The 11,837-nt window shown below is 33.9% G+C and overlaps 1 protein-coding gene across 1 annotated transcript in view; it reads left to right on the plus strand.

Annotated features, from left to right (window-relative positions):
- Prr16 (proline rich 16) overlaps positions 1-3,596 on the plus strand; it is a 144,961-nt gene extending 141,365 nt beyond the window's left edge. Inside the window, exon 2 of the transcript XR_002025835.2 lies at positions 2,551-3,596. The gene's annotated coding sequence lies outside the window, so the exon portion shown is untranslated. The remainder of the gene's footprint in view (positions 1-2,550) is intronic.
- The last annotated feature ends 8,241 nt before the right edge of the window (positions 3,597-11,837 follow it).

Consider the following 11,837-nt stretch of genomic DNA (forward strand, 5'->3'; position numbering starts at 1 on the left):
CGATGTCCTGAATCAATTCAAAACATTTACCTTTCATCATCATTTCGCTGTTGGGGAAACACCAGAAGTTGCATACGGTACCAGATCCAATGAATGCGGTGAATGAGGATGAACCGCAACACTTTTATGAGCCTGTTTTTTTTTTTTTTTTTTTTTTCCCATTTGATGACACTCAGTTTTGATCCACCTCATAGGAACATTCACAAAAATGGCAAAATGATCAAAGAAGCATGTTCAAAGCAACAAATAGTTGTAGAGTCCTTAGCTCAAATAATGAATCACCTTGGCTAATTCATTCAGATGCTGTCAGTGACATTGTCAGCTGCCGCTGGTCAAGTTGGGCTTCACATTCTGTGGACACCACTCAGAGAACAGCCAGAAGGTGACCCTTGTGGTGGAAAGAATGGGGCAAGCTGTTCCAGTCCCGTCTCAGGGACTGAGGAAGGCAGGAGGGAGGGGTGTGACTGCTGTCAGTTAAACACTGGCCATTTCTTGCATCTTAGGAAAAAAAGGGAGGGGTTGGGAACTTTTCTTCTGCCTCACATTGAGGGGCATGAATTGTAGAGTGTCTCTTACTGTCATAAAATTTTTATATCAACATTCATTGTGTATTTCATAATTGGCACAACTCATCATTGGCACATCATGTTTTCACAAATACATGAATTATATACCCATATATTTACAGATAGTCTCATTTGTATGTTTTTCAAACTGCTTAAATATGAGACTCTCAAAATATAAACAATTTAAGGAGCAGAATAATTGCCTTATGAAGTAGGGGTAGTCTTGGTAGAGATGGGAAGCATCTAGGAAAGAAGGGCATCAGGGAGTAAACATGATCACAGTGCAGTACGTCTGGTATCAAGTGCTCAAGCTGAATGTAATCACTATGATCCCAAACATGTACTCAAAACAGATGTCACACACACAGTTAAAAATCAAAGTATTCTCTTCTGAAAAAAAGTGAACCAAAACATTAATTATTGTGGGGGTGTTCTTTACATACACGCAGTCCTCAATTCCCACAAGATTAAGTAAGAAGATATAGACATATGCAAATAATGTGGAAACCAACCTTTTCTACTCTACAAAGATATTTTCTTGCTGGCAATTTAGCTCAGCGGTTCAATGGCCTGCCTTGCAAGCACAAGGACCGCAGTTCAATCCCCGATACCAAAAAAAAAAAAAAACCCTATATTTTCTTGCATTTTAAGTACCTCAGTGATGAAAAATTATCTTCTATTTCTCCTTCTTTCATAGAACATCTTTAACGATGAGCCAGAGCAGATCTCCCCATCCATTAACTTATCGTGTATGACGATTTTGCTAGTTCTAATCTTTGAGGTGGAAGTAAAGTTTATTTGTTTTTTTGTCCATTTTGGTGTTCATCCTAAATTTAAATAAGTTAAATAAATCTAACTTAAATTATTTAGTACTAGGCCATTGTTATAGTAGTAGAATAACATAATGGATATTATCTTTTGTCAGCTTAGCAAAATGTTGTCAACTAAAGAGCTTGTCTCAAACACATAAAAATGATTTTCTGTTTAATACATGTGTTTTTATATTGGAGAAAGGTACATAGCTACTCCTAAATTAAGAGTTAAAGCAAGGGGTTCTTGGACATTAAATGATCCAAAAATACATGTAAAAATCATTATTCTGTATTTTTTACTTTTGAATCATTTATTTATCAATTATTTGTAGCATAAGATTTATTTTAAATGTTTTGTAGACTTAATGTTTTGAGCTATTAAAAGCATAATTATTCTATATTGCATCATAGTTTAAAGTAAGGACCAAAGATGCTTCTACGTTTAAGTGGTACTGATTTCATTTGTTGTTAGAAAAAGAGTAAACATTATGGCTAGATTTCATTCTTTTTGCTTCACCAAAAATGTGTCCCTCAATTAGAAATATGGATATTAATTCATCAAAAGTGCTAATTTAAAAGTACTGTATTATAGACATTCGTGAAGAAAAAGCAAAGTTGATTATTTGTTAATTCTGCTGTGTCAAGAAAAAGGCTGTTCTTTTGAGAAACTGAAGATGGTTTAAATTTTATATAATGTAATGAAAGACTATTTTATTCTTACCTTTCCAGGTGTTTAAAAATGCTTTTCTCGGTTATTTTAAATTAAGGTTCTACCTTAATGGAAGAAGATTTCAATAGCTTTTAGATAAAATGTATTAAAGAAAATCTATCATTTGTGAATTTAAGAAATATCTTGAGAATTAATACATTGATAACTAAATAATTTATCTAAAGTTCTAACAATTTTTAGGCATAAGTGATTCTATATGTAAAATAGGCATCCTACTACTAACTATTGATGACTCAGTCATAAAAAAATGCTCTTCTATGTAAAAGTTGATTGGAATATAATATTATACTGTTTAAACTATTAAAATAAGTGTTTGATGATTTACAGAATTTAAAAGTACATATACTTTTAACAAATAATTGCTTAATTTGTAACATTTTAATGTCTTTTATCATTAAATCATTTTTACTATTTACACTGACTGTTTTTTCTTCTCTCACAGCCCCTGCAGGATGGATGCACCTTTGTTTGGTGGCACGTCAATTCAGTTTTCTCACTTACAATTCATCTTTATGACTCCTTGAGGCCAGACCTATCTCCACAGTAACCAGGAGCCTGACCATGACAGAGCAGCAAAACCTTCAACTTCAAGCACAATGATCACTGATATGGTCTGCATAAAACCTTCTAGCTACAGCCATGTGCAGAGCCCTGGGGGCAAAAAAAGCCACAGCCTTAAATATTTTCACTCAGAAATTACTAAAATATGCAGATGAAAAATACTAAATAAAAAGCCAATAAATGAATGAAAGACAAACCAAACTCATTTTATTTCATTATGGAAATAAAATATTCTCAGATATGAGCCCACATGACAAAATTCAAATTCAGCTATTAAACTAGGAAGTTATAAATTGATTTATCATTTGTGAAGGTTAAAGTATAGAGACAAGCGGTGTCCCTATTCGGAATCACTTGTCATTTCAAAATATGTAGATACAAACCAAAATGAACAGACAGGAGCCTCAGTGAGCAGCAGGGACAGAAGATTGCTGTGCACAGAGAGGACAGTCACTGTCTGTGTGCACCTAAAGCCATAAAGTGTAATAGCATCGTTGCCAGTTATTTGAGCAGCTTCCGGGTTTAGTCCCTCCTCACCCTTTGTTGGCTGAGAGGGGGAAGTCAGTTCTTACTCACTACCCTCAGATATGTTGCTGGTTATTTGCACTGTCACCTCCATTCAGGGTAATAAAGCATGCTGTGATTTGCACAGATGGTCCCAAGGGTTTTGAGACCAGGGGAAGTTTCTCACAGGAGTCTAAAAAGGAAAACTTTACAATTCTCAAGACATTGATTTTTCTCCTATAAAAATCGGTGAACTGAAGAGATGTCTCCAATTTAAAAGCATAGCAAATCAACTACAGAATAATAAAGTATCAGTGTGATCAAATAAAATAAAAGGGAGATAAAACATTTTAATAAAAATTATTTTCTATTATTAACTTCAAGAAGTCAAATACAGGTGAATTGCCCACTAAACATTTGTGTTGAAATTTTTTTGTTCTCTTACTTCAAAGGTCATTTGTAATTTGTATTTAATAGACATTAAACAGTTTTTATAACCATTTGTCTATGCTTCATGAGAAAATATACCAAACAGCATTTTCAGTTTATTTTTCTAAATAAATGTGTTGTTTGTATTATTTGTAGTTGCTCTTTTAATTTTGTTCCATTACCTAGAAAATGTCTCCTATACTGGTAAGCTTTTATCACATTAGTTCAGAACTAACTGAAGATTGAAATTCCAAACATTTTTATAGTATGAAATTAGTTTTTCTATTTTCTAAATTCTGAGAACAATGACATATTTTTTCACTAGGATTTTCTTTTCTTATTTTAAATTAGTGTTCATACAAGGGAACATTGTTGGACAACAGAAAGTTTGGGCACTGTATCAATAAGCATTCTCTGATGTTTTCTTCCTGTAAATTTACTCTGGAAAAGGAATAAAATTAGATTAAACATTTTAGGTCATTGATCACACATAGTAAGTTTTCATTATTCCCACCCACGAGTCTGTGATGAGCTTTCAGAATCATACTTTAAACAACTACAAAATCAGACTTGAGCAAAATGGAAATGTTAAAGTGTTATTGAATACCTATAAAATTTGTTTACTTATGATTTATCATATAGATGAAGTATTTTTTATTGTTGCTACCAGCAGTACAGTGTTCAGTTCAAATCAGTTATTTTTTAAAAAATTAAAATAATAGATCATTAGGTTTATTCCCAAACTAAGATCCAAAGGCAAATTCCCATTCTATTGTTTTGCATACTAAAATTGGTTTACTCTCCATCATCTCTTAATATTTAGAGTATCCTTTACATAATGCAGAAAATTAGGTTGTCTTCCATGAGTCAAACTCCTAAAAATTAAGACATAGTACATGAAAATAATATATCTAGATTTCAAATTTCTGGTTCCTACGCAATGTTAGGAATTGAAGTATGAATATCTAGATACATTCAAGTTGTTTAAAAATTTGTGGTAAGTGTTTCAAGATATAAATTATTCAAAATCATAAGAAGAAAAGTCACTTTTCCCAAAATATTTATCAATGAATTCTATTAGGAATAAATAATTGCAATGCTAGTCCTTCATTTTGTGGACAATTTCAGCCTATGTAGCGCTGCATCTACAGGACTCTCTGGAGAACGCCTAAAAATGTTTGTGAAGGCATGAAATGATTAGACTTGCTCTTCAGTAGTGTTATGCTGGTAATGATTTCTAAAGTTGAATTAAAGTGAGGCAGAGCAACTCAAGACCAGGAAACGTCTCTAAAATTTTTCAACTTAGTTTATTTTCTCTTAAACCTTTTATTATGTTTATTGTATAAGTTGTTTTACTTGTGTATCGCACTCTTCCCTCATACTCAGATTTTAAACTTGTCTTCAAAGTGAAATTCACAATGCAGCATTGGTGTTTACAAAATCTATTAAACAGTCCTCACTTCTCACTGAGAAGCACTATTACCAGATAGTTTTTAAACTAAAGATCCCAAGGCAGATAAACTTCACTTCTTAAACATCGCTTTTAGAGCACACGATCACTACATGCAGCATGCACCTCTCTCTTCATCCTAGTCAAGCCAGATAATTACCAGGTTTATCTTCTTGGGTCAGTTAATGTTCTTTTTACTAAATATCTATCACTGACCATGACCTATGCAGAATTCTAGTAACAAAAAAGGATGAGAAAAAAACACCTATCCTATTTTGAAGTAGTTTAAAATCTGAATGAATATAGCTACATTAAGTATATAGTTACACCGGTAAACAAAAAATTTACCACTGTTTAAGGTCTATGAAGAAACATGATTTTTATTCAGAGGCCGTATGTACAGTGGGTGAAGTAAATGCTAAGCTGAGATCTGAAGGGTGACTAGTGAGTGAACGGGCAAAAAAGCAGTGCAAAGTGGGAAGAACACAGCAGTTCAGAAACCCTGAGTTAGGCTAATTAGAGAGGAGCAGATAAAATAAGGAAAGTTGAGCAGAGAAAACTCCTGAGATAAAAGCCAGACCTTGGTAAAGATAGAACAAAACAAATAATGTGAAGAGTAAAGCTTTAAGTATGTGGATAGGACATAAGTAATCACAAGCCTACCTGGTATAACAAAGGTTATTTTGGTTTCACTCCCAAAAAGACAGATCTAATTTTTTTCCTACCACCTCCACTTCATCCACATACATAAAGGATCTGGACTCCTAAAACTACGTAATGCTGAAAGTTACACTAGAAAACTTAGTGAAAATATATCTGACTGAATGGAAACCATAACAAAAAGGTGGTCAAAGAAAGCAGAATTATAAGCAAAAATTAAGAAAGGCTTTGAAAACATTTCTATTATTTAATTATCAATGATCATATAAAAAGCTCATTCAGTAGGCATATATGGGTTCAAAAACATTTGAGCAACTAATAGCAAACATTTATAAATATTTGACTAAACCATGTTTACTTACAGACATCAGAAAATGGCAAATAACAGAGTTTTTTTTAGCTGGCATTCCAGCTCCATGAAATTCTCAGGAATAAGGCTTCCTTCCAATTATCTGCTCTGCTCTGACATCCTTAAAAGAGCATCTTTTTCCTTATGGTTTAAAAGAGCTGTTACAACTCCACATATCATCTGCATGCTTCAGGCAATAGGATGGGAAAGGAGTTCACCACCTCTTTTCTAAAGGAATTATGGAAAAAGTATTTATACGTCATTTTGCTACGATGGCCAACTGATTAAACTGGCTTTATCAATATTAGAAGCCTGAGAAATGTAATCTTTTCTGCCGGAGACTAGCCAAGACATTTTCCTTTCATGTAGATTTAATCCCCAGGAAGTAAGATAAACAAGAAGAGAACAGTAGTCTTTAACTGGACACACTGAGTAAATCTGGCATTCCCATACTAAGGAGGGTGGAAGACTAAATGATTCAGGACACAACTATCTAACTCTGCCCAAAGACTTGAAAATTAAGCCCCAGTTCATCACGGCCTCTGTTGAGAACAGGATGTTAATTGTTAAACAATATGCAAACATGAAAGAATAAAAATTTCAACTCCTAATTTAAAGAGTGAAATGATACAGCACGTGCATATTCAATCCTTGCAGATTCCAGTACACCTGTGTATCTTCCTTTCTGTGTACATAAATCCAAGATGGTAAAACAGAGGACCTCTCAGTCTCCTATGTGAGAAGTTCATGCTGACTGTGATTCTGAAGGTATAGTGTATTTCAAAGACAACACAGGGCACTGCCAAGGGAAAGTGATACTTTATGGTAGTTCAGACTTTATCATTAGGATATAGTAATGCTTTGGTAAATACAAGTTATTGGTAAATTACATGTGTACACTTTTTGAATGGTACTTTATCAATTTGTTTTTAGAAAAAAAACTCTGAAACCGTATAACATATTTTTTATTCAATACGTAGTTTACGATAGTACATTGTGATGAATCTGACTATATCATTCACATTTTTAGGTTTTGGCACAGCTAAAGATGGGATTGTTATGAGCAGTGGAGACAAGATTCAGCTATTGCAGAGGCTTTGATTAAGGAAATTAAAGAATAAATGTGTAAGCAAGGAAACTCCTAAATTCCCACAGAAATGCAACCCCATAATCATCTGTACTTTAACTGGTCCTGTGCCAGCTACAAGTGCACATAATAATAGTTAAATTCATTTGAAATTGTCGGAAATTTAGAGTAAAAAAATAGCAGATATTATAGCCTGCAGCATGGTCTATCACAGAGAAGAAAATCCACAGAATTCAAGACATTGAATTGTTTCAAACCATGAAATAAAGCTAATTCTTGAAAGATGAATCTAATCATCGCTAAGATCAAAATGAAGTTTCTAAAGCATGATGACAAATGTGTCACTCTACCTCAATTTCTCTTTAGATGCTCTGCAATGTATTTAGAAAGCCATCTAAATATTTCAAAGTATGTCATCTTATATTCTCCAATGTTCAGACTGAATCCATAATCTTTTAACTTGATATATTTTATGAATCATTTCTATGCATATATAGTTATGTTCAGAGAATATATAAATATTCGTGAAACAGAAATGAAACTGGAGAAGTGAATTATATTTAATGTATTAACATTTCTCTGGAATATTAGTAAGAAAAAATGCAATATTTTATCATAGTCAAAAGAAACATTTTAATATTTTGAGTTACAATACCTAGAAATTGAAGAGAAGCCCAGACATGAAATAAGATAATATGTAGTGTCTTATGTTATTTTACATTCACATTTTTAGTTTGTTTTAAATTGTGTCCTGTTCGTCATTACTGTAAAAATAACACCTATGAGGCAGAAAGCCCAATTTGTGTGAGACAAGTGACATGCATTTGCCTTCTTGAATGAAATAATGAAGTTTACTAAGAAAATAGAATAACTGAGAAAGAGGAGAAAATGAAAAGAAATAGAAGAAAAGCTTTCCTCCAAGGTTTGAGAAAGAACCTCTCCTTTGTGAGGGAAGTACTTTTAGATCCGGGTCTTTCAGAGCCCGTGAAATTCCATCAGTTTATCTGCTTGAAATGCTGTACGGGCTGTGATTAACTGGTTTTGAAGTACCAGTTACCAGTTACTAGGGAAGTACCACAGTGTGTGTCTACTCAGCTTCTCCTGTTAGCAAATTATTTCAACCTGCGGGAAACTTCGACTTCCATTAATTGTTTTCATATAGCTCAAAATTTTCAAGTCTTCCTGGAAATTCATGATACTAGGTTTTAGGATGCATCCAACCTATTATCTTGCTACTGATACATGTTTACTCATTCAACAAATAGCAATCAACTATTATATTCCAAAGTTTGGCTGGTGAGTAGGGTCACAATTAAGAACTTGTTTGTTTACCTTAAATTACTCACCCTTGTCCCCAACACCTTGTAGGATAAACGGGTTTCATTCTAGCATCTCTGCACTTTCTCTCCTCAGCAAACCCTGCACCTCATTCCTCTTCCCTCTAGTTTCTCAGTTCTCCATCTCATTCACCTGGCCAAATGTTTCCTTCATTCTGACTCTCCCCCGACTGAATATCACCGCATTCTCTTCTCACTGAAGGAAAAGCAGTGTATGGATTTTTCTGCTTCTTGCATAATTTCACTAAGACAAAAAAAAATAGTAGTAATGAAGAATTATAAACTTAAGTACTAGCACTACTTTTAACTTGTACATTGGATAATAGTAACTAAAATTTTACATTTTCTTTTGAACAATATGGAATTTCTCTTTGGCCACATCCTAGAATGCTACTTGTACCTTCCCTATCCAAATTATAGCTGTCTCCTCAGCAACTCTACATGAAGACCATTCCTCTCTTTTTTAACTTGCTTTCAATTCCCAATCATTGTCACTTTTTTACATCTCATCTACACTATATTTGTTGCTAAAACATTGAAATTAAGAAAGTGCTCATTAAATAAATTCTTAGGCACTTGGTAAGATGGCAGTAGAAATATTCATTTTTTTTCCACCTGCCTGAAGAAATTCCTAGGAACTGTGGGTGTATGTAATGATTTTATCATGGATTTTTGTTTTCTGTTTCATTTTATTCAATTATTATTGGTAATATCCTAGACTTTATGAATGAAGAAATGATACACTTTTAAATGATGAATCTTATTAACTTTTGGTTGTTTTCTTTCCATACTTTATGTGAGAAAAGAAATCGATAGATTTAGAAACTCACCTTCTATTCTGGTCATGTAATGTCCTAGGTTATGATGTTTACTAAAGTAGCAAAAGCATATAACCAAGTATTTATATAAATCTGTTAATTAGGTTAGGCAAATATAAATTAAGTGAATATAATCATGATTACTTTAGAATCATGCTAACTATACAAAAATAGTTTGCACTTTAGTATTGATGTTAACCTTATAAAATTAATTAATGGATTCTACAAAATTTTTGTTGTTGTTTTTTGAGACAGGGTCTCAATTTGTATGTCGCCCAAGCTGGCCACAAATTCATGTTGATCCTCCTACCTCAGCTTCCCAAGTGCTGGCATTACAGAAGTGTGCCACAAGCCTGGCTTCTACAAATATTTTATCAGAGTCTTCTAGGGCAAAGAATCATTTTGCAAACAAGAATAGAAAGCATAAAAAACAAAAATCACAGCTTGCATTCTAATAGGAATACGTAGGTGATAAGAAAACACAAATTCAATATCAAATACCAAATATGTGCAATGTTAATAAGAAATTTGAGGAAATACACAGAAATGTGAGAATAGCAAATTATAAAGGCTGAAAAATGAGGATTTAAAATTCTGTTTTATATAAAGGAGTTAGGCAAACTATTTTTTATAAGGTGATATTTGAACAGAGATCCAAATAAACTTTGGCTGCCAGTCTGTGTAATCAATGAGGAAAGAATTTCAGAAAAGGAAAGAGCAAGGTGAAGGCTTAGGTAAGGAAAATATGCAGTGTCTGAGAGAGAAAGTCATTTAGCTTAGAGCAGAACGAGTGAAGGGGAACTAGGGAGAGGAGGGGAGTGCGCAGTGGGGCAGGGATCAGGTTTATAGACGGTACAGTGATAGTATAACTTTGGATGGTACTGAAAGTGGAGGACCTGTTAACACAGGGATGAAACCTGGGCTGTGTCACAGTCTGAGGAGCAAACCGATGGACCTTTCAAAAGAAACTGTCTAATGTGTACGCAAGACATACAGGAAAACTGGGAAACAAAATACAGCTTAGAGGATTATTTCAATAATCTCAAAGAGAGATGATATTGTCTTGGCTCAAGGTGAATCACATTGTAGGTGGTGGAAAGTACTATGTTAGGGTAGATTTTGAAAGCTTGGCCAATAGCATTTTCTACCAATTGATAGCTTACTGGTTATAATAGAAATAAATATTAACTCCAAAAGATATGTTTGAACAGATAGAACAAATCGGTTGGTATTTATTCAGAATGGCAAGCCTGACAAAGAGTGACAGAGGGTTGAGAAGCGAAATAAGGATTCAGTTTATAAATGTTAAGGCTGAGATGCACAGGATATCTAAGTTGACACACCATGGGAGGCAAATAGAATTTCATGTAAGATCTAAAATGCAGCTGTATATTTGCAAGTTGTCAGCATGTAGATAGAGAGCATATTCACGGGACTTGATATCATCTAAGCCAGAAGCACAGAGATGGAGCCCTGGTGCCCTCCAGTATTTACAAGTCAGTATGTGTGGAAAACAGCAAAGAAATATGTGGAGATTGGGTTATTAAAATGGAATGAAAACTAAGACAAATAAAATATGACAAAGAAATGTATTTTATGACTTTAATTCTCAAAATAACATGATAATGACTCTCCTCATTTCAACAACAAAAAAAACAGTGCATAATCAAAAGACAATCAACTTGTATACTTCAAGCTCAGCTGTGCTTTGAGAGGAAGTTAAACAGTTTCTCTTAGGCAAAACTGTAAATTTAGACTCCTGTAGTGATTGTGACGATGACTTGTGTTCTATCTGGCTATTTATAGAAAATTAATGCTAACCCAGGGCTACGATTATGGTGAAAAGTCGCTTTTAAGCACCACAGCTCTCCAACTGGCTACAGACTTAACTTAAGGGATACTTTATTTATTTATTTATTTATTTATTTATTTATTTATTTATTTATTTATTTATTTTTAATTTTTTTTTTTTGGTACCGAGAATTGAACTCAGGACCTTGCGCTTGCCAGGCAGGTGGTGACACCACTGAGCTAAATCCCCAGGCTTCAAGGGATACTTAGGAGCTACTCTAAGATGAATTCTATCCCAACTACTCTGGAAGGAGAAAGGACATACATCCAGACTAGCCACATTGTGGTTAAATATGGAACAGGGATTGTGTTGCTCAACTGAAAGGAAGTAACCAAAACTGATTTATTATAAAAAGCAAAGTCAGGAGCCCCAGGAAGAGTCCAGTAATTGATGCTTGTGTGCAATATTACCCCAGGAGAGATGTTTCCATGTAAAGCTGATATTCATCTCAGTAGGAGGGCCTAAGGGCAACTGGAAAAGAGATTATTGGGAGTGCCATGCCAGGATTATCGCTTCGGCTTCCAAATGAAAGGTTGTGTAACTTATTTGAATAAAAACTTGGAAACAGCCTATGATTGGGTGGATGATAGCTATTTCTTCACCAGGACTGCACTTACAGTGATGGATTAATCAAGCTACTTTTGGTGACAATGTGAAGAAGTCAATCATGTTGGTTGTTCTT

The sequence above is a fragment of the Fukomys damarensis genome, unplaced genomic scaffold (genome assembly GCF_012274545.1).
Source record: "Fukomys damarensis isolate Sample0158 unplaced genomic scaffold, DMR_v1.0_HiC HiC_scaffold_9, whole genome shotgun sequence".
In the NCBI taxonomy this organism is placed as follows: domain Eukaryota; kingdom Metazoa; phylum Chordata; class Mammalia; order Rodentia; family Bathyergidae; genus Fukomys; species Fukomys damarensis.